We start from the raw sequence: 19,473 nt of genomic DNA on the forward strand, positions 1-19,473 counted from the left end.
CTTCTAGTCTCCTTAGCTTTCATACTGTTATGTGATGCACACTTTTGCCTCAGGCCCTTTTCATTGGTTATCTCCTCTGCCGAGAATGACCTTTCTCCTATAGATACATGGTTCACTTCCTCTTCTCTATTAAGCCTTTGCTCAGATATCACTTTCTCAAATGAGGCCCATTTAAAATTTCAAGCCATTCCCCAGCAGTCTTAATTCTCATGATGCTTCCATCTTTACACACACACACATACACACACACACACACACACACAGAATATTACTTAGCCATCAAAAATAATGAAATTTTGCCATTTGCAATGGTGTGGATAGAGCCAGAGTGTATTATGCTAAGTGAAATAAATCAGAGAAAGACAAATACCATATGATTTAACTCATATGTAGAATTTAAGAAACAAAACAGATGAACATGTGAGAAGAGGAAAAAGGAAAGAGGGAAACAAACCATAAGAGATTCTTAACAATAGATAACAAACTCAGAGTTGATGGAGGGAAATGGGTGGGGGATGGACTAGATGAGTGATGGAGATTAAAGAGGTCACTTGTGATGAGCACTGGGTGTTGTATGTAAGTGATGAGTCATAGAATTCTATATCTATATCTATATTGACATATCCAATATTGTGCTGTATGTTAACTAAATAAAATTTAAATGAAAAGAATTATTGAATAAATGAGCAGATCCTTCCACTTCACTTACTCTACTTCAGCCAAAACAATATTCCTATTACTCAAAAATAACTATATAATTTCCTTGCTTAGAATCTTTCAGGGGTTTCCCATTGTTCCCAGAGCAAAATCCATACTCTTAATAGCTAATCAGAGTTTACATGTCATACAAGGTTTATAAGGCTTTGTATTATCTGTTTTTCATCTTCACTTTCATTCCTTGCCCTCAACCCTACATGTTCCCCAGAACTCAAACTCATTCAGTTTATGGCCTAGATCAGTCAAACTTTCTCATTTACTACTCCACATCATATCAAGAGCTCCTTCAGATTTTGATACATGAGCTTCTGCCAGCCTGAACTCCCCCTCAAGCCAATGAGAGCACACACTCCCACATGCATAGTTTCTTAACTCCCTTCATCCTTCAGAGATCTTAGTTTCAATGCCACTTAAATTGTTTGTGACTCACCTGAGAATTTGTTAGGTCCTCCTCATCGGAGTTTATATAACCCCCTGAACTTCCACCTCAAAGCACTTGCCATGTTCTCTTGTTATACCAGTTTAGGTATGTTTCCCCAGGTGGATTTTGTCATTCCTCAGATAAGAGACCGTGATAGGCATACGCTCAGTGCTTAGGACAGTATCTGTCAATAATAATCAGTGTTTTTGCGTTGGTGTATTTTTCTGAGCACTGACTATATATTAAGTAATTAATCTTAACAAATAACTAAGAGGTATTACCCTCCAATTTGCAGATGAAAAGAGCAAGGAACAGATATTAAGCAAATCGCCCAAGGTCATAAAGCAATAATTGCCTGAACCAAGATTTGAACTTAGACTGACTGCCCAGGTGCAGAGTTCTAGCTCCAAACCATCATGTTACACTGTCTCTGGAGCACGGTAAATGTTAAGACTGTAATATGTATTTGCTTAATGAATGTGCAAAGGATAAGACACACGTAGGCTCTGGAGATGGCACTTATGGAAGATAAACTCTTCAGGAGAGGCTGAAAAGACCCCTATGCCAGCAGGCAACGTCTCTGTACCCAGTGAAAACACAGACCACCACACAAGGGTGATCCACAGATACCTGATGTTTCTCCATGATCATCACAATTAGCTCTGTGTCTCCAGATTCTTCCTTCCCAGAACTGTGCACCATTGCTGATGGAGTATTTTCAAGGAAATTTACACCTATTCCTAATACAGTATTCATATATGAAAGCAATAGGCCATCATTGTAAATCAGAAAACAATGAATTGCTCATAACCTTAAAAATTATGAATTAGATAAATAAGGATGAGAGAGATAGAAAAGGTATCTTCTCAGCAAATTTTTAAAAAGTCACACTACTCTTAACTGAGTAAAGAGTATATGGATAGTGTTATGAGTACAGCTTGCTTACTAATTCTCAAGACCTCATCAATCTCTTATCCTATTCATTGTGTTTTTTTATATGGCCCATTTACTCAGAAGAACCTTATCCAAATAAGATAGAAAAATATTCTTGAAATGTTTGGCAGAACACAAGTACAGAATATTTGAAAGAAAATGTCATGTTGTGCTCACCTGGGTATATTTTTATATCTTTTTTCCTTCTGAGCTGACCAGTGTGGACTCTACCTGTCTTCAGTAGCTGTTTGAAGAGAGTAAAACAGGTTTAGACACCACTAGATCTCTGTGCCATCAGACAACCTAGGGAATTGGTTGAGAAAGGCAAGCCTGCGTATGTGCTGAAAGGTATTCACTAGAGGATAGATGGGAGTTTCAGAAAACAGACTGATCTTGACAGCCAGCTTCTCTCTTACTGAAATCATTCATTGTGGGTTACTTAGAGAAGACAATAAGTTTTTATATACGGGGTTATTTTATTTTAGGTCTTAGAGTAACTTGATAGGAAGGTGAACCCTCATACCCTTGCTAATTCTGATAGAAGGAACTAATTATCCACACAAGCAATTGATTTAGTGCCACAGTATGCCAGCATAGTGATACAGCTTAGCTGAATGTCTCCAGAATAGAGCGAGTACTGTTTCCACAGATAAGCAGACAGCCACTTTTTTGACTTAGGTTTTCTCAGGGATCTCATTATTTTTTATTTATTTTAAACTTTAGTTTCTTTTCATGCTATTGGGAAGATTAATATGATTCATAAGGGCTTCATATTGTAGCTGGGGTGAGGCTATGGAATAGTAGATTGCTTTGTCAAATCAATTAGAAAATAATTAATGACTTATGGAGTGCATAAACATGCCAAGTTTTATTTCAAGTTTGGGAGAAGTGGTGGTATATGTGTGCACAATACACTTCTATAAAGTATCTTCTTTACTCCCCAGAAATCTGGAGGTCAAACTGTGCTATTGAAAATAGGTTGATTAAAAATTCACTCTTTCCTGGACTATGGTGATAATCTCATCGGTCTCCTGGTATATACTATTTATTACACTCAATACAGCCCAAGAAATTGGAGTGGTCAACCTGTAACATAAATCTGATTATGACATCCCACTATTTAAATTTCTTTAATGGCTTCAATTTTGATGTTGGATAAATCCAAATTCTTCATTATGGAATGAAATGACCATCATCTTTGGCACCTGTCATAGCTTCCTCTACCTATCTCACATAACCAAAAGATAAACTACACTGGACTATTCCTGGAAAACAGCATATACTTTTTATTTGTTTATTATTTTTATTTTTATTTTTTAAAGATTTTATTTATTTACGGATGAGAGACACAGGAAGAGGGAGAAGCAGGCTCCATGCAGGGAACCTGATGTGGGACTCAACCCCGGGTCCCCAGGATCACGCCCTGGGCTGAAGGCGGCACTAAACCACTGAGCCACCTGGTCTGCCCTTTTATTTTTTTTAAGATTTTATTTATTTATTCATGAGAGATACACACAGAAAGAGAGAGAGAGAGAGAGAGAGAGAGAGAGGCAGAGACATAGGCAGAGGGAGAAGCAGGCTCCATGAAGGGAGCCTGACGTGGGACTCAATCCAGGGACTCTAGGATCACACCCTGGGCCGAAGGCAGGCGCTAAACCACCGAGCCACCCAGGGATCCCCCAAACATAGACTTTTTAATTCCATGCTTTTGAACATCCTGTTATCATTGCCTGGAATGCCCCTGCCACACATTCCATGAAGTATTGACTCTAGTTGTAACTGGAGAAGCTCTCAGTCTACTGCAAAAGACAGACACCCAAAATCGTCTTCTGATTATGGCAAAATGACAGATAAAGAGAGTTGAAAATACATACTCCTGTAATGAACACCTAATAATGCTTAATTATATATAACAAAATTCTTTCACTTACATAGTTGGGATCATAATTTCTGGCATCAAAAATGAAGTGAAAATTGAAAACCAGAGCAGGAAGTACATGGGTTAACATTTTATTATAGAAATAGAAATGATAAGGGGTTGTATCAATAATCTAAGGGTTGGGGTTTTTAAAATCCACCTGAGGACAGTAGATTAGGCCTTGGGCTCACACAGGAAAAAATAATTTGAAGTAAAAAGTTGGCTTAAAGCTAGGACCATTGAAGAGCTGCATTTTCAGCTAACTGATGGATTATGAGAAAAAAAAAAAAAAGAAAACAATCAAGGCTCCCAACAGCCCAGGGATATGACGAGGAAGAATTTTTGTCTCTATATACCTGGGTAGAAAAATATCAAAATATCTCTTAATAATTCAAATCCATAGGTCTGTACCACATGCAGACTTGGGTTAAAATCTCTATGCTCCACCTGTGTGATGCAAGAAACTCCAAGCCAAGAAATTAGCATAAGATTGGGGGTGAGCTGCAACTATCCCTGAACATTAGCAAACAAAACCATCCTGAAGGGTATGCCTCCAGCCCAGTGACTCACAATTTATTCATACAAAGCTCTACAGAAAATAACCTACAATCCAAAATTTAAGAACACAAGAGGAAATAATTCATCATGAGTGAAAATCAGTAGAAACAGCAAAATAGAGGCTTCCTGCTTTTCCTTCATTCCTCCATCCACTCAGTAGATTTTAAAATATTAAGGAGGTGCACATGATGTGATGAGCACTGGGCATTACATGCAACTGATGAATTATTGAAAACTACATCTGAAACTCATGATGTACTATATGTTGGCAACTTAATTTAAAAAATTAAAAATAAAATAATCTGAGACTATAGATATGTTTATGATGATTAAAGATATGGTTAGATAAAAGCCATAAGAAATAACAAGATGATATGAAAAAGAAAAGGAATGAGTATATCTGGAAAATAACCAAATAGCACTTCTAGAAGTAAATAATATGGTCTTTGAACTTAAAACGCAATATATTGGGCATAACTGTCTATAATCTATTTAGAACTCAGGAACTCAATTATAAACATTTAAAGATTATCTAGAGTCCATTGCAGAGAGATAAAGAAATAGAAAATGTGAAACAGATATCAAGAGACATGGAAGATAGACAATTCAACATATGTCTCATAGAAGTTCAGAAAGAAAAAATAGAATAGGGATGAGGCAATATTCAAATATTTTTTCTAGAATTTATTTAGAATTTTCAGACTCTGGAAGTCTAATGAATCATGAGATGATAAATAAAACTGAGACTACTTGTAGGTACATAATAGTGAAACTGTAAACTAATGACAGGAAAACATCATAAGAGCAACCAGAGGAGGGAGGATTACATACAAAGTAATGACAGATTATTAAATAGGCCTAAGTGTCTCAAAAGCAGTAATAGAAGCCAGAAGACAATGAAATCATTACTGTGAGTAATAGAAGAAGAAGAAAGCAATTGTCAGGATGCCTGGGTGGCTCAGTCAGTTAAGTGTCTGACTTCGCTCAGGTCATGATACCAGTGTCATGATCCCAGTGTCATGATCCCAGTGTCATCCCATGTCCTCGAGCTCCTTGCTCAGCTGGAAGCCTGCTTCATCTCTCTCTGTCCTTCCTCCCACTTATGCTCTTTCTCGCTCACTCTCTCTCTCAATAAATGTGGATGGAACTGGAGGGTATTATGCTGAGTGAAATAAGTCAATCGGAGAAGGACAAACATTATATGGTCTCATTCATTTGGGGAATATAAATAATAGTGAAAGGGAATAGAAGGTAAGGGAGAAGAAATAGGTAGGAAATATCAGAAAGGGAGACAGAACATGAAGACTCCTAACTCTGGGAAACAAACTAGGGGTGGTAGAAGGGGAGGAGGGCGGGGGGTGGGGGTGAATGGGTGACGGGCACTGAGGGGGGCACTTGATGGGATGAACACTGGGTGTTATTCTGTATGTTGGCAAATTGAACACCAATAAAAAATAAATTTATTATTAAAAAAATAACAACTGTAAAAAAAAACAAATCTTAAAAAAATAAAGCAATGGTGAACCTAGCATTCTACAACTAGCTGATTTGTAATGTAAGAATGGACATAGTTTCAAAGAAATAAAGAATGAGGGTTCACCAGTCATAGACACTTGCTGAAATAACTATTAACAGAACTACTTTATATTATAGAAATTGGACTCAAAAAGAGTAAGATGTAAGGAGCAATGGTGAAAAAGAAAGTGATAAATAAGTGGGTTATCTAAGCATGGACTCTATACTCTCCAGGATCATGCCCTGGGCCGAAGGTGGTGCTAACCCACTGAGCCACCCAGGCTGCCCTATAGCTGACTCAACACCAAGTTTGAACTGTACAAGTTCACTTATACGTGATTTTTTTTCTACAGTACAGTACTGTAAATGTATTTTCTCTTTCTTATGATTTTCTTAACAATATATTCTTTTGTCTAGCTTACCTTATTGTAAGAGCACAGTATATAATACATATAACATACAAGATATATGTTAATCAACTGTTTGTGTTATTGGTAAGGCTTTCAGTCAAGAGTAGGCTATCAGTAGTTAGGTTCTTGGGGAATCAAAAGTCATACAGAGGTTCTTGACTGTATGGGGTTAACCCTAACCCTGTGTTTGTTGTTCAAGGGTCAACTGTACTAGTAGAAGGGGAAAAGGTAAAGAAAGAAGAGTGAGTAAAGAGAATACAAGAGAAGAGAGAAGTAAATTAAAGCAAAGAAAGAGTACAGAAGACATGCAAAGAAAAAAATGTTAGAAATAAATCCAAATATATCTGTAATCATAATAAATATAAATGCCTATAATTTTTATTTAAAAACAAGGTTTATATTGCATATAGAAACATTTAGCCATATGTTGTTTATAGGAGATATGTCTAAAATGCAAAGACCTAGAAAGGCTAAAGATAAAAGAATGAAAGAAAATACATCAGAATTCATATATAATGGAAATATCAATATCAAATGAAATCAATTTTATGGTGAAAAAAGTATTATTAGGGATAAGATAATGCTAAAAGATATACTAACAATATATGATTGGGGATTTATAATCACATAACACATAGCATCAAAACACATTACACCAAAAATATCAGAACTATAAAGAGACATCACAAATCCATGATCGTAGTGAAAAATTTTAATATTTATCTCTCAAAAACTAATGAAACAAGCAGTAAAAGCATTAAGACTATATCATTTTGTACAGCAAAATTAGGAAGATTTACCTAATGGACATATTTAGAATCTCACACCCAACAATTAGAGATTAATTTTTTTCAGAGCACAAATGGAACATTTATTTAAAAAATAGTTTTATTGATGATAACTCTTAATATCTACCCTCTTAGATCTCAAGTATTCAATAAAATATTGTTAATTATATTCATATTGCTGTACATTAAATCTCTAGAACTTATTCATCTTGTATCACTCAAACTTTGTACTCCTAGAGCAACATTTCCCCATTTTCCACCCCACTCTAGCCTCCAGTAACCAGCACTCTACTACTCTCTGCTTTCATGAGTTTTGCTATTTTTAGATTCCACTTACAAGTGAGATCAGGCAGTAGTAGATTATTTTACTTAACATAATGTTCTACAAGTTCATCCATGTAAAAAAAGAAAGCAAGCAAGAAAGAAAGGAAAGTGGTAATTATGTGAGGTTGTAGGTATGTTAATTAGCTTGATTGTGTTGATGATTTCACAATGTATATCAATACATCAAGTTGTATACCTTAAATAAGTATAAGTTTTTTTTTAAGATTTTATTTATTTATTCATGAAAGACAGAGAGAGAGAGAGAGAGAGTCAGAGACACAGGCAGAGGGAGAAGCAGGCTCCATGCAGGGAGCCCGAATCAGGACTCGATCCCGGGTCTCGATCCCGGGACACCAGGATCATGCCCTGGGCCGAAGGCTGAGGCTAAACCGCTGAGCCACCCAGGGATTCCCCAAGTATAAGTTTTATTTGTCAAGTATACCTCAATAAAAGATGGAAACTTATGTAATAATAAATAAACAAATAAATAAATAAATAAGATTATGTCAAGGAAAAAATATTAACCATGTTTTAGCCCAGAAAGAAAATGTTGATAAATGTATGTCAACCAATATCTTACAGAACAAACAGTATTTGTTTTGCTTAATATGAGATGAAATAACAGAAAAATAAATGATAACCAACTCCCAATATTTTTAGAAATATTAAAATATATTTCTAATAACTTATGCAACAAACTGAATGACAATGAAAGAAGTTCATATCAAAAGTTGTGAGATGGTGGTGACCGGAACTGGGGAGCTCTACACCTGGGGTTGGGGTAAATATGGACAGCTTGGCCACAAGGACATAACAAGCTTGGATCGGCCCTGCCATGTGGAATACTTTGTAGACAAGCAACTCCAAGTAAGGGCTGTGAGCTGTGGGCCCTGGAACACCTACGTGTATGCTGTTGAGAAAGAGGGGAGCTGACCTCTACAGCTAGGGCATAACACAAATGTATAATACAGTAACTTAAACATTTAACACCAGTGACACTCCCACCCCAGCCAAGGAAACCACTGCGAGCACCGCAGTGGCCATGCATTTGCCCCTCCCAATCACAGCCCTCTTGCCTCACCTTAGAGGTGCATCTTCATCTTCAGTTCTGTCTTCCTGTTGAAGCTTTGGAAGGGAAGGCCCAAGGCCAGCCCTGCAGACATGGTGAAATCTGAACCTCTGGGTGGGGGGCCCAGATGAGGGTAGGTTTTAAATCATCCCACCCCCAACCCAAGGTAATTGAGGTCATGCCAAGATTGGGGACCAGCAGGGGTCATCGTTGTCATCCTTCCTTACCTATTTTCACTTGGAATTTTATCACCCTTGTATGCATCCGTATTCAGTAGACTTTAGTTTGCTTTCAACTTTATGTAAATGGCATCATTCTGTTTATGCTCCTTTGTGGCACTTTTTCATTCAGCACTATATGATCCACTTATGCTGTGCCCTGCAATTCATTCATTTTTACTGTTAATGCAATATTCAGTGGTGTGAATATACCTCATTATATGTTCTTTTTTTGATGGTCATTTTTTTCTGGAGTTAAAATATACATAACGATGTACCATCTTAACCATTCTTAAGTATGCATATCAGTAGTATTAAATAAATTTACATTGTTGTACAGCCAAAAAAAAAAAGAGAGAAAATTTGTAGAAAAGAGAAATTTGTAGACTCATATGCATATATCAGAAAAAAGACTTCAAATTAGTAAGAAAAATTTGCAATGCAAGAAATTATAAAGACTGCAAAATAAAACTAAAGAAGGTAAGAATGAAGGAAATAAGTATAAAAACAGAAATAAAGGAAAAAGAAAACTGATAAACAGGAACAACAAAAAGTTTTTTTAAATAAAAAGCAAATGTAACAGATAAAACTTCAGAAAAATGGATCAAAAAGAAAGGCAAAGGGGCCAAATAAACAATATTAAGAGTGAAAATATGAACATTACTGAAAATAGAGAAGATTCAAAAAAGTATAAGGGAGTACTATTAATAACTTTAATAAGCCAGGAAATATGTAAACATGCATGAAACGGATGATTTCTTAGAAAAATATGACTTCTCAATACTACTCAGTCACCAAAAAAATGAAATCTTGCCATTTGCAAAGACATGGATGGAACTAGAGGATATTATACTATGTGAAATAAGTCAATCAGAGAAAGACAATTATCATATGATATATTTCACTCATGTGGAATTTAGGAAACAAAACAGAGGATCATAGGGGAAGAGAGGAAAAAAATAAAACAAGACAAAATCAGAGAGGGAGACAAACCATAAGAGACTACTCATCATAGGAAACCAACTGAGGCTCCCTGGAGGGCAGGGGGGTGAGGGAACAGGGTAGCTGGGTGATGGACATTAAGGAGGGCATGTGATCTAATGAGCACTGGGTATTATAGAAGACTGATGAATCACTGACCTCTACTCTGAAATGTTCTACAAGTAGTTACAGTAGTAACATACCTACTACCTCACATAGTTACCACTTTCCTTTCTTTCTGAAACAAATAATACATTATATGTTACTTAATTGAATTTAAATAAATTTTATAAAGACTTCTCAACAGTGTTTCTTTCACAAAGCACTGAAAACCTGAATAAATGTATAACCACTAAAAAAAAAAAAAACAATCAGTAGATTAAAATCTACCTGTGAAAACTTCACCAACACACACACACAAACTCATATGCACACATCTCAGTCAAGTTCTGTCAAACCTTCAAGGAAGAGATGATCCTATATTATACAAACTGTTTTTGATGCCTAGCCACAGTGAGATTGAAAAACATTTTAGAAGGTTACAATATGCCACAACAAAGATTGGGAACCACGGAGCTGGTCTTACTTCTTCATTTTGCAGCAGACAAAAGTGGGACTTAGCCAGGTAAAAGGACTTTTTCAGCTCACAAGGTCAGTTATGTTCTTTGAATTGAAGTTGGTGTTTTTATTGCCGAAGGAAGATTTCACAGAAATCTCTTTTGGATATTTTTCTTATTCAGAACTGCATATCCTATATTTTTCATTCTTTTTCTTCTTTGGAACTGGTTATCAGTAGTAGAAAGTTACACTTCTGATGAGCCCATAATAGGAAGTAATATGAGATTATTGAATGCCATTTCATTTTGGAGCAGGATTGAAATTGAATTCTTCAGGAGTGAAAGGAGCAGACAATAAACTTCTCATCTGAAATGGTTCGACATCAGGTTTTCGCAACATAGAAAAATGAGAGAGAAGTGCTTTACGCTCAATTTTTCTGTAAACCTAAAGCTGCCCTAAAATAAAAAATCTATTAATTTACAAAAGTGATAGAAAATATCCTCTTTCCTCTTAGGAGAGATTTTCTTTTGTGGTTGATACAAAGGACTATGAGTATTAAACCTAGAACTTTCTTGGCATTTAGTTCCTCACTCTTGCTCAGTATTAGAAGAGTAGATAGGGAGGGAGTATCTATCATATGCTAACTGGTTCAGAGAGTATTCAATTAGATGGAAATATTTCAATAAATGTATCAGCCACAATTACAAGCATAATGAACAGCAGTCAAAGTATATTAGTAAGGATTATGATTCATTTTTGGAAAAGTTGATTTAGTTCCAGCTCAACTGGGTAGTTCAGATTATATTTCTGGTGGGTAATAGGCATGTCAGTTACATTGTGAATACTTCTACAAGAGCCACAAATTATAACGAACACAGAGAGTTACAAAATCTAATGGAAGAGGGCTTCTATTATGACAAAAATCAGATGGAAGGCCAATGCCCAAAACTGATATTTAACAACATATATGAGAATCCACAAACCCCAAACATTTCTGTGTTAAGAGTGATCTGCCCGGGGTACCTGGGTAGCTCAGTTGGTTAAGCATCTGACTTTGGCTCAGGTCATGCTCTTGGTGTCCTGGGATGGAGCCCCACATCGGGCTCTGTGCTCAGCAGGGAGTCTTTTTGAGTATTCTTTCTCTCCCCCTCTGCTCCTCCTCCTGTTCATGCTCTCTCTCTCTCTCTCAAATAAATAAATAAATAAATAATTTTTTTTTAAAGAGAGCACTCTGCCCAATAAATGAACACAATGCGTTCAGAAGAAATACTCTAACCCACAAACAGTGACAATAGTAAACCTCCACTGAATGCTCATTATCTGTGTGCTACTTTAATATACATTACCTTATTTAATATATATAATAATTTTTCAAGTTTGGCAACATTATCTACATTTTTCCAAACGGGAAGCTGTAGTAAAAAGTCAAGTGGCTTACCCAAAAATCAGATGGCAGAGCCAGTGCTTTAACTTAAAACTGCCCATTATTATTCTCAGTGTTCTTACCAATTCTCTACTGCTGTCACCTTTTGTTAAAAGATAAATATGTATATATATTATATATGTAATATATTATATATATATATTTATGAATGAATGAATGAGAGGGGCAGGGGAGGAGCAGAGGGAGAAGGACAAGCAGACTCCATACTGAGCACAGAGCCTGATGTGGGGCTTGAACCCACAACCCAGAGATCATGACTTGAGCCAAAACCAAGAGTCAGATGCCCAACTGACTGGGCCACTCAAGTGCCCCTGCTGCCATCTTTTATAAGCTCTTCACGGCTGGAGCCAAGAGATGCTCCTAAAACAATTTCACAAGGCCCCCGTGAGAGGTTGGGCTGGTGGGCCTCTCTTCTTTCACTCTGAGTTTGTGCCTTCCCCTTGGCATTTCTTTCTTCCTACTGTCCTCATTGTACCCCATGTCAAGAGAAAGCTATACCCACTTTCTTTCTGGCCAAAGAATAAATAACAAAAGCTTTTTTAAAAACTATTTTTTTTTGCTCCTTTTAACAAAGATATGCCAAACTAGTATTTTCAAAACAAAACAATTTTACTAAAACTGGAAAGAAAAATGAAAAATAAAAGTAAGAGAAAGGAAGAGTCAGAAAAAGAGTCTTATCTCAAGTACAGTTTTCTGATCTGAGTAGATAAGGATTTGGTGAGAAGGTCCACATGTAAAAGAAGAACTTTGCTCAGAAAAGTCTCCCATTCATTCTAAAGGTCCTTTCCCATAGAATTTGAGTATATTGGAAGTGGAGTGATCATAATGTTGGTGGCTTAGCCCTAAGTGTATAAGGTACATAGCAGCAAGGTCAGAAAGTACTGAGACTCAAAACCATCCTCCAATCACCTTCACTTGATCCTGAGGTTATCTCCTCATAAGTGCCTACAACCCCTTACTATGTTACTAATTTTTGCCCTCTATCTTTGTTAATGGAACAAATCTATAAACTCTAGGCCTTCGACTTTGTGACCTTCCAGATCTAAAACTATAGGTTTCTAGTATCTGTCTTTACCTGACTTATCACATAATGTCCTTAAAGTCAATCCATATCATCCAAAATGGAAGGATTTCCTTCTTCCTTATGGATGAATAAATAATATTCCATCGTACATACATGCTGCATCTTCTTTATCCATTTATTCATTGATGGACACTAAGGTTGTATGATATCACTTCTATGTGGGGCTCAGGGTAGGGAAACAGGAGACATGTTGTTTAAAGATATAAATTTGCAACTAGTAGACAAATCTGGGATATCTGACACACAGTATAGTGAATATAGACAATAACTGTATTATAATCATCAAACTTGCTAAGAGTCTAGAACTTAATTATTCCCATCACCAAAAAGAAATGATAATTATACGACTTGATAGAGGTGTTGACTATCACTACAATGGGAGTCATATTACAATATATAAATGTATCAAATCAACACATTGTACACCTTAAATTTACACAATGTTAGGTGTCAAATATATTTCAATAAAAAGAACTATCGTTTTCCACAACATAATGAGACAAAACATTTCCAAATCATCTGAATGCCTGAGAGCACTCCTTCATTAGAACCCCAGTGAAACACAGTGTTTACTTAAATGCCTTTGTCCTCAGTTCTGGTTAAGTCACAAAGCTCCTTTTGGCATTGAGCTGCTCTAATGTGATAACAGGTCTCATCACAACAGAAGTAACACACAGGTTTTGTCTTGAAACTGTCTGTCAGAAATGGGCTTCCATACAGTGCTATTATGTTTTCAGATGTACGTAGTGGAATTGATTAATTAAAAGTTAACAGCAATGCAAACTTTAATTTTACCTTCAGTGGATCCATCTTATTTTCTCTGAAAGCCTAGGGACCTGCTATTGAAAAGTTACGATTTATCACTGTCTGCAGTGGTTTCTTCTGAAAGTCTGATAAGAGTTAGTGTTATTTTGAAAAATCATTATCAGTTTCTGCTACTTTCATATTTTATCTCTTTGTTTATAATGAACTACTCCTCTGAAAAATCACTTAAGGCGGTTGTTCACTGAAATAATGTGCATATCTAGTTTAATTTGTTATATGAACAAGTAGTGCTAAATTCTCAACACTGCAATTTTGTTTTACTTTGTTCACAAAATGGGGCCAATTAACTCAAGGGTTTATTGGCCTTTCTTTTTGTAATAGCAAGACTGGGCTTTTCAATACAGAGAAACTGAGTGCTTTTGGTTTTATTTTGATCATTTCTTCCTCTAAACTATGATTTTCTACTGTCTTTGAGGCCAAGCAGAATAGCAGTTCTTAAATGAAAGGAGAAACCATATCTCACAGGAGATTAGCTTAAACCCCAGAGTGTTATCTCTCTTTCTGCCATATCTAAGGCCTGTGTTGATCATTTCTAAGAGTCACTACCAGGCTGCCAAAATAAATCTGTCCAAAATTGGCAGAGAAATTACCAGGTTTTCACTGGTGTGAAAATCTGTAAATGTGGACACTATTTTTCCCCCACTTCCACTCGGCCTTGGGACAGTCTTCTAATGAAAGGCAATTGATATAAAAAATTCTCATTTCAGATGAAAGAGTTCATAGATTTGGGGAGGTCTTATAAGAAGGAGCAGAGAACAATTGGAGTACAAAAAATGATCTGATAATGCACATTTAAATCAATAAAATAATAAGTATTATTTTCATATTGCTCTCTTGTGAAGGAGACTAAGAGAGACAAAATGAGATTTAAGAGAGCAGCTAAAGTATAATCTGTTGCTTTGAGAGAATATTGTCATAAGAAAAAAGCTGTCTGAGAGAACTGCCATGTAGTTTAGCAATGTGGGTAAGGGAAGCGGGCAATCATATTGTTCAGGCAGAGAGATGTCAGTGACACAAATGCTATGAACCAGACCTATGGGGCAGTTACATCAGAACTTCTACAAGTGATACAGAATAACACATTCATTAGAGGAATTATTTGTGTGTGCTATTGTGGGGACTGGTGAAGTGATAGCTATACATCTGTCGTTTCTTATGTTTGCCTTGAAGATAGGAGGGCAGGTAGCTAGGAAGGAAAGATGCATGTAAAATGGAGGGAAGAAAGGAGAAACCAGAATCTACAAGGATAAGCTAGAAGCCATCTCAGTCTCCTGCCACTTCCTTGATGATGCACATAAACTGCAAGAGGAGCCAATGTCTTTCATCAGGAAGCTGAACACACACCAGGTCCAAAGGTCAGAGCTGAAGCTAAAAGTCCAGCAGGAGCTGAAGGGGCTACAAGCCTGACTCTAATACCTATGCCAGTAGATGAGGAAGTAGATCTGTGATAATGTGCATGGACTGCCACACTGCAAAATCCTAAAGTGAGTGTAACTGTGCGTGCTTGTATACATACACATACACATACACATACACACACATATGAGAAAAGGAAGGAGAGAGGGGAGAGGGAGAGAGAGATGATTCACATACCACAAAATTCACCCTTTCAAAGTGTGAATTCAAACAATGTAATGGTTTCTATTATATTCACAAGGTTGTGAAACTATTGCCACAAGGAATTTTAAAACATTTTCACACAAAAAGAAACTCCAGATCCTCTAGCAGTCACACCCATCCTTGCCATTCCCCCAGCACTAAGCAACCACTAATCTACTTTCTTTTTTTTAAATATATTTTTTAAAGATTTTATTTATTTATTCATGACAGAGAGAGAGAGAGAGAGAGGCAGAGACACAGGCAGAGGGAGAAGCAGGCTCCATGCAGGGAGCCCGATGTGGGACTCGATCCCGGGTCTCCAGGATCACACCCTGGACTGAAGGCGGCGCTGAACTGCTGAGCCACCGGGGCTGCCCTAATCTACTTTCTAGATCTATGAATTTGCCTATTCTGGACGTTTAATATGAATGGAATCACATAATACATGGTCTTTTTTGAATGGCTTCTTTCATTTAGCAGTATATTTTCAAGGTTCACCCATGTTGTAGTATATATCAGTACTTCATTCCTTTTTTTTTGGAGAATAATATTCTCTCATATGGATATATCTTACTTACCTAATCAGTTGAGGACATTTGAGTTAATTCCATTTTTAGTTATTATGAATAATGCTTCTATGAACAATAATATATATATATATATATTTTGTGTGTGGATGTATGTTTTCATTTCTCAGAGGTATACACCTAGGAATAGAGTTGCTGGATCAAATGGTAACTTTAGGGAGAAATGTCAGATTTTTCCAAAGCAGCTGCATTGCTTTACGATTTCACCAGCAATAAACAAGAGTCCCAGTTTCTCCACATCCTCATCAACACTTAGTGTTTTTTATTATTGTTATTATTATAGCCATCCTAGTTGGTGTGACATGGCATCTCACTGGGATTTTGATTTGCATTTCCCTAATGATTAATGATGTTGAGCATCTCTTCATGTGCCTATTGGCCAACTCTATATCTTTGAAAAAATATCTATTCAAGCCCATTTAAAAAATGATTTTAAGTAGGTCCCATGTCCAACTTGGGACTTGAACTCATGACCTTGAAATAAAAAGTCATATACTCGGGACACCTGGGTGGCTTTAGTGGTTGAGCATCTGCCTTTGGCTCTGGTCGTGATCCTGGGGTCCTGAGATCGAGTCCCACATCAGGCTTCTAGTGGGGAGCCTGCTTCTCCCTTTGCCTGTGTCTCTGCCTCTCTCTCTGTGTCTCTCATGAATAAATAAATAAAATATTTAAAATTTTAAAAAAGTCATATACTCTACCTACTGAGCCAGCCAGGCATCCCTCAGGCATCCTTATTTTTTAATTGAGATTTTTTTTCTTTCTGTGTTGAATTGTAGATTTCTTTATATATTCATTATATTAGTCACTTACCTGATACATGACTTGCAAATAATTAATCCCATTCTGTGGGATGTCTGCTCATTTTATTGATAGTGTCTTTTGAGGTGCAAAATTTTTAATTTTTATGAAATCCAAATTGCCTACTTTTTTCCCTTTTTTCACTTGTGTGTTTGGTGTTACTTCTAAGAAACTGTTGCCAAATACAGGGTTATAAAGATTTACACCTATGTTTTCTCTTAAGAATTTTATAGTTTTAGCTCTTATATTAAGGTTTTTGTTTCATTTTGAGTTATCTGTACATGGTCTGAGGTAGGAGTCCAACTTTTTTCTTTTGCATGTTACTGTCTTAGAGGAGATCACAGTTTTAAAGGCAACAAAGCAGCAAATTGGGACTTTGTGAATCTGAAGTTCAGTTCTTTTCCTGCCACTAATGTCTGGTTCAGTATTTATCAATTAGATATACTTTACTTACTATAATACCGAGGTATTCTATATATTTGATTTTATTGTTTTATCCACTTGGGTCTATCACAGTCTGATAGAGATGAATTAAAACCTGTACTACTCATATATTTTTATCTTTCTCATTTTATTTCCTGCTATTTTTTGTCTTTTGAAAATTAATGCTGTATTGTTTGGCATACAGATTTTCATAATTCTTGGGTCCTTGTTAAGAATTTCACCCTTTATCACTACAAAGCATATTCCACAATTTTTTCTATTTTAATATTTGTTGCTGTAAATTCATCATACCTGATTTTGAAATCATGAACCCTGCTTCATTTTTGCTTGTGTTTGTAGAGTTTGACTCTGTTCCTCATTTAATATCAATGTTTCTGAGTCACTTTATGTACTTTGGATTTTCCTATATGGTCTTATTGGAAAGATTTCATTTTAAAAGTATTTTGTGTATTTATTTGAGAGAGAGAGAGAGAGCATAAGCAAGGAGGAAGTGCAAAGGGAGAGGGAGAAGTAGGCTCTCTGCTAAGGAGGGAGATGCTGGGCCAAAGGCTGATGCTTAACCAACTGTATCACCCAAGAAAGCCTTTATTTTTTAATAAGCGAATTTATCTGATTTTATTTATTGAAATGGCAAGCACATATGGACTTAGTTTTGTCAAATTATTGTATGCTCTGCTTTCCATTTTTATTGCTTTTAATATATTTTCTTTGATTTTTCATGCATTTCTTCTGCTACTTTAAAGGATTACATCTATATTATATATATTTTATTGAAGTTCGATTTGCTAACATATAGTATAACACCCAGTGCTCATCCCGTCAAGTGCCCCTCTCAGTGTCCATCACCCAATCACCCTGTCCCCCCACCTGCCTCCCCTTCCACTACCCCTTGTTCATTTCCCAGAGTTAGGAGTCTCTCATGGTTTGTCACTTCAGGTAGTATTCATTGCTGATAATGAACATTGGTGGAATTAGCATATTTTCAGTTTCTCCATCTTTCTTTTCCACCTCTGTGTTACTCAAATTTTAGCTATTTATCCAAGTATTTATCATTATCTTTTAAAATATCTGTATACACAAATTACCTTAGCAAATTAGAATACTATCATTTGACCTCAGTTATGAAAGATGAAGCTGCTGCTATAAAGAACACTAGCCATTTTATTCCAGTCCTCCTCTTCCTTAATTACCTCTTTTCTACATTATCAAGGTTTATGGAATTTGTATCTTTGTATCTGGAATTATAATCCCCACATTTGTTTTACTTTTAGCCCTACATTTCAATGGATTCAATACTTATTGCCAGATTTTTCACTCATCTCCTCTTTTTGCCAGATTTTTCACTCATCTCCTCATGAATGCAGCATGACCACTGTATTTATTTTCTACTGCTGTTGTATTAATCACAGACTCAGTGGCTTGAACACAAATTTATTATCCTATAGTTCTGTAGGTCTAAAGTCTGACAAGTTTCTCATTAGGTAAAAATCAGCAAGTCAGCTGAGCTGCATTCCTTGCTGAATGCTCTAGTGATAATTGTTTCCTTGTTACAACCAAGTTGTTGTAATTGTAGGGCTGAAGTTCCTGTTTCCTTGTTTGCTGACAGATGGAGCTATCTGCATGTCTTGGCTCCTGATTCCCTTTCTCCATCTTCAAAGCCAGCAATGGCGGTTTGGGGTCCTTCTCACATTGAATCTCTCCAACTTACTCCTCTGCTTCCTTCTTCCAGTTTTAATAAGAGCTCATATGATTACCCTGGGCTCATGTAGATGATCCAGGATAATCTTCCTATTTTTAGGTAACCTTGATTTCATCTGCAAAGTTCTTTTTCACATGAAAGATAACATAGTCACAAGGTCCCAGAAATTTGACATCTTTGGGCGGCCATTATTCTTTCTACTACAACCATTACACCATTTAAAGGTTTTCCTCATATCACAGAAGAGAAGCCAGAGAGAAGTTTCCCAGGATTCCTTTTCCTAAATGGTACTGTATTAAAGTTTGCCTATGAGAGGCTCATGCATGAGATTTAGAAGGTGGAACAGATCAGTCTATTATACTGTACCAGCAGTTGCAGCCAGATGCACAGGCAGATGTGAGATTTATAGGAGCTTCCTAGTAAGCTCTTGAGAGACATCTGCTTTGTAGTGGCAGACAGAGATAGATACTGGGAGATTCCTCAAGTTTCTTGAAAAATCACAATAACTTCCCAGCATATGAGTAATATAAGTGATGACATAAAACATTTTCTCTATACCTTGGCAAATTATCATACTCCTTTC

The 19,473-nt window shown here is 36.4% G+C and overlaps 1 long non-coding RNA gene across 12 annotated transcripts in view; it reads right to left on the reverse strand.

Moving 5' to 3' along the window:
- LOC112668469 (uncharacterized) overlaps positions 1–19,473 on the reverse strand; it is a 135,541-nt gene that overhangs the window by 99,036 nt on the left and 17,032 nt on the right. For 5 of the 12 annotated variants that reach the window (XR_007409366.1, XR_007409363.1, XR_007409365.1 and 2 more), the window contains exons 3-4: positions 8,881–9,031; positions 2,249–2,315 (exon numbers count right to left, since the gene is read on the reverse strand). The exons of 5 other annotated variants lie outside the window; for them this stretch is intronic. This is a non-coding gene — a long non-coding RNA (uncharacterized LOC112668469). The remainder of the gene's footprint in view (positions 1–2,248; positions 2,316–8,880; positions 9,032–19,473) is intronic. 2 more of the 12 variants (XR_004813045.2, XR_004813042.2) reach the window with 1 other exon arrangement.

The sequence above is a fragment of the Canis lupus genome, chromosome X (assembly GCF_003254725.2).
Source record: "Canis lupus dingo isolate Sandy chromosome X, ASM325472v2, whole genome shotgun sequence".
Taxonomy (NCBI): domain Eukaryota; kingdom Metazoa; phylum Chordata; class Mammalia; order Carnivora; family Canidae; genus Canis; species Canis lupus.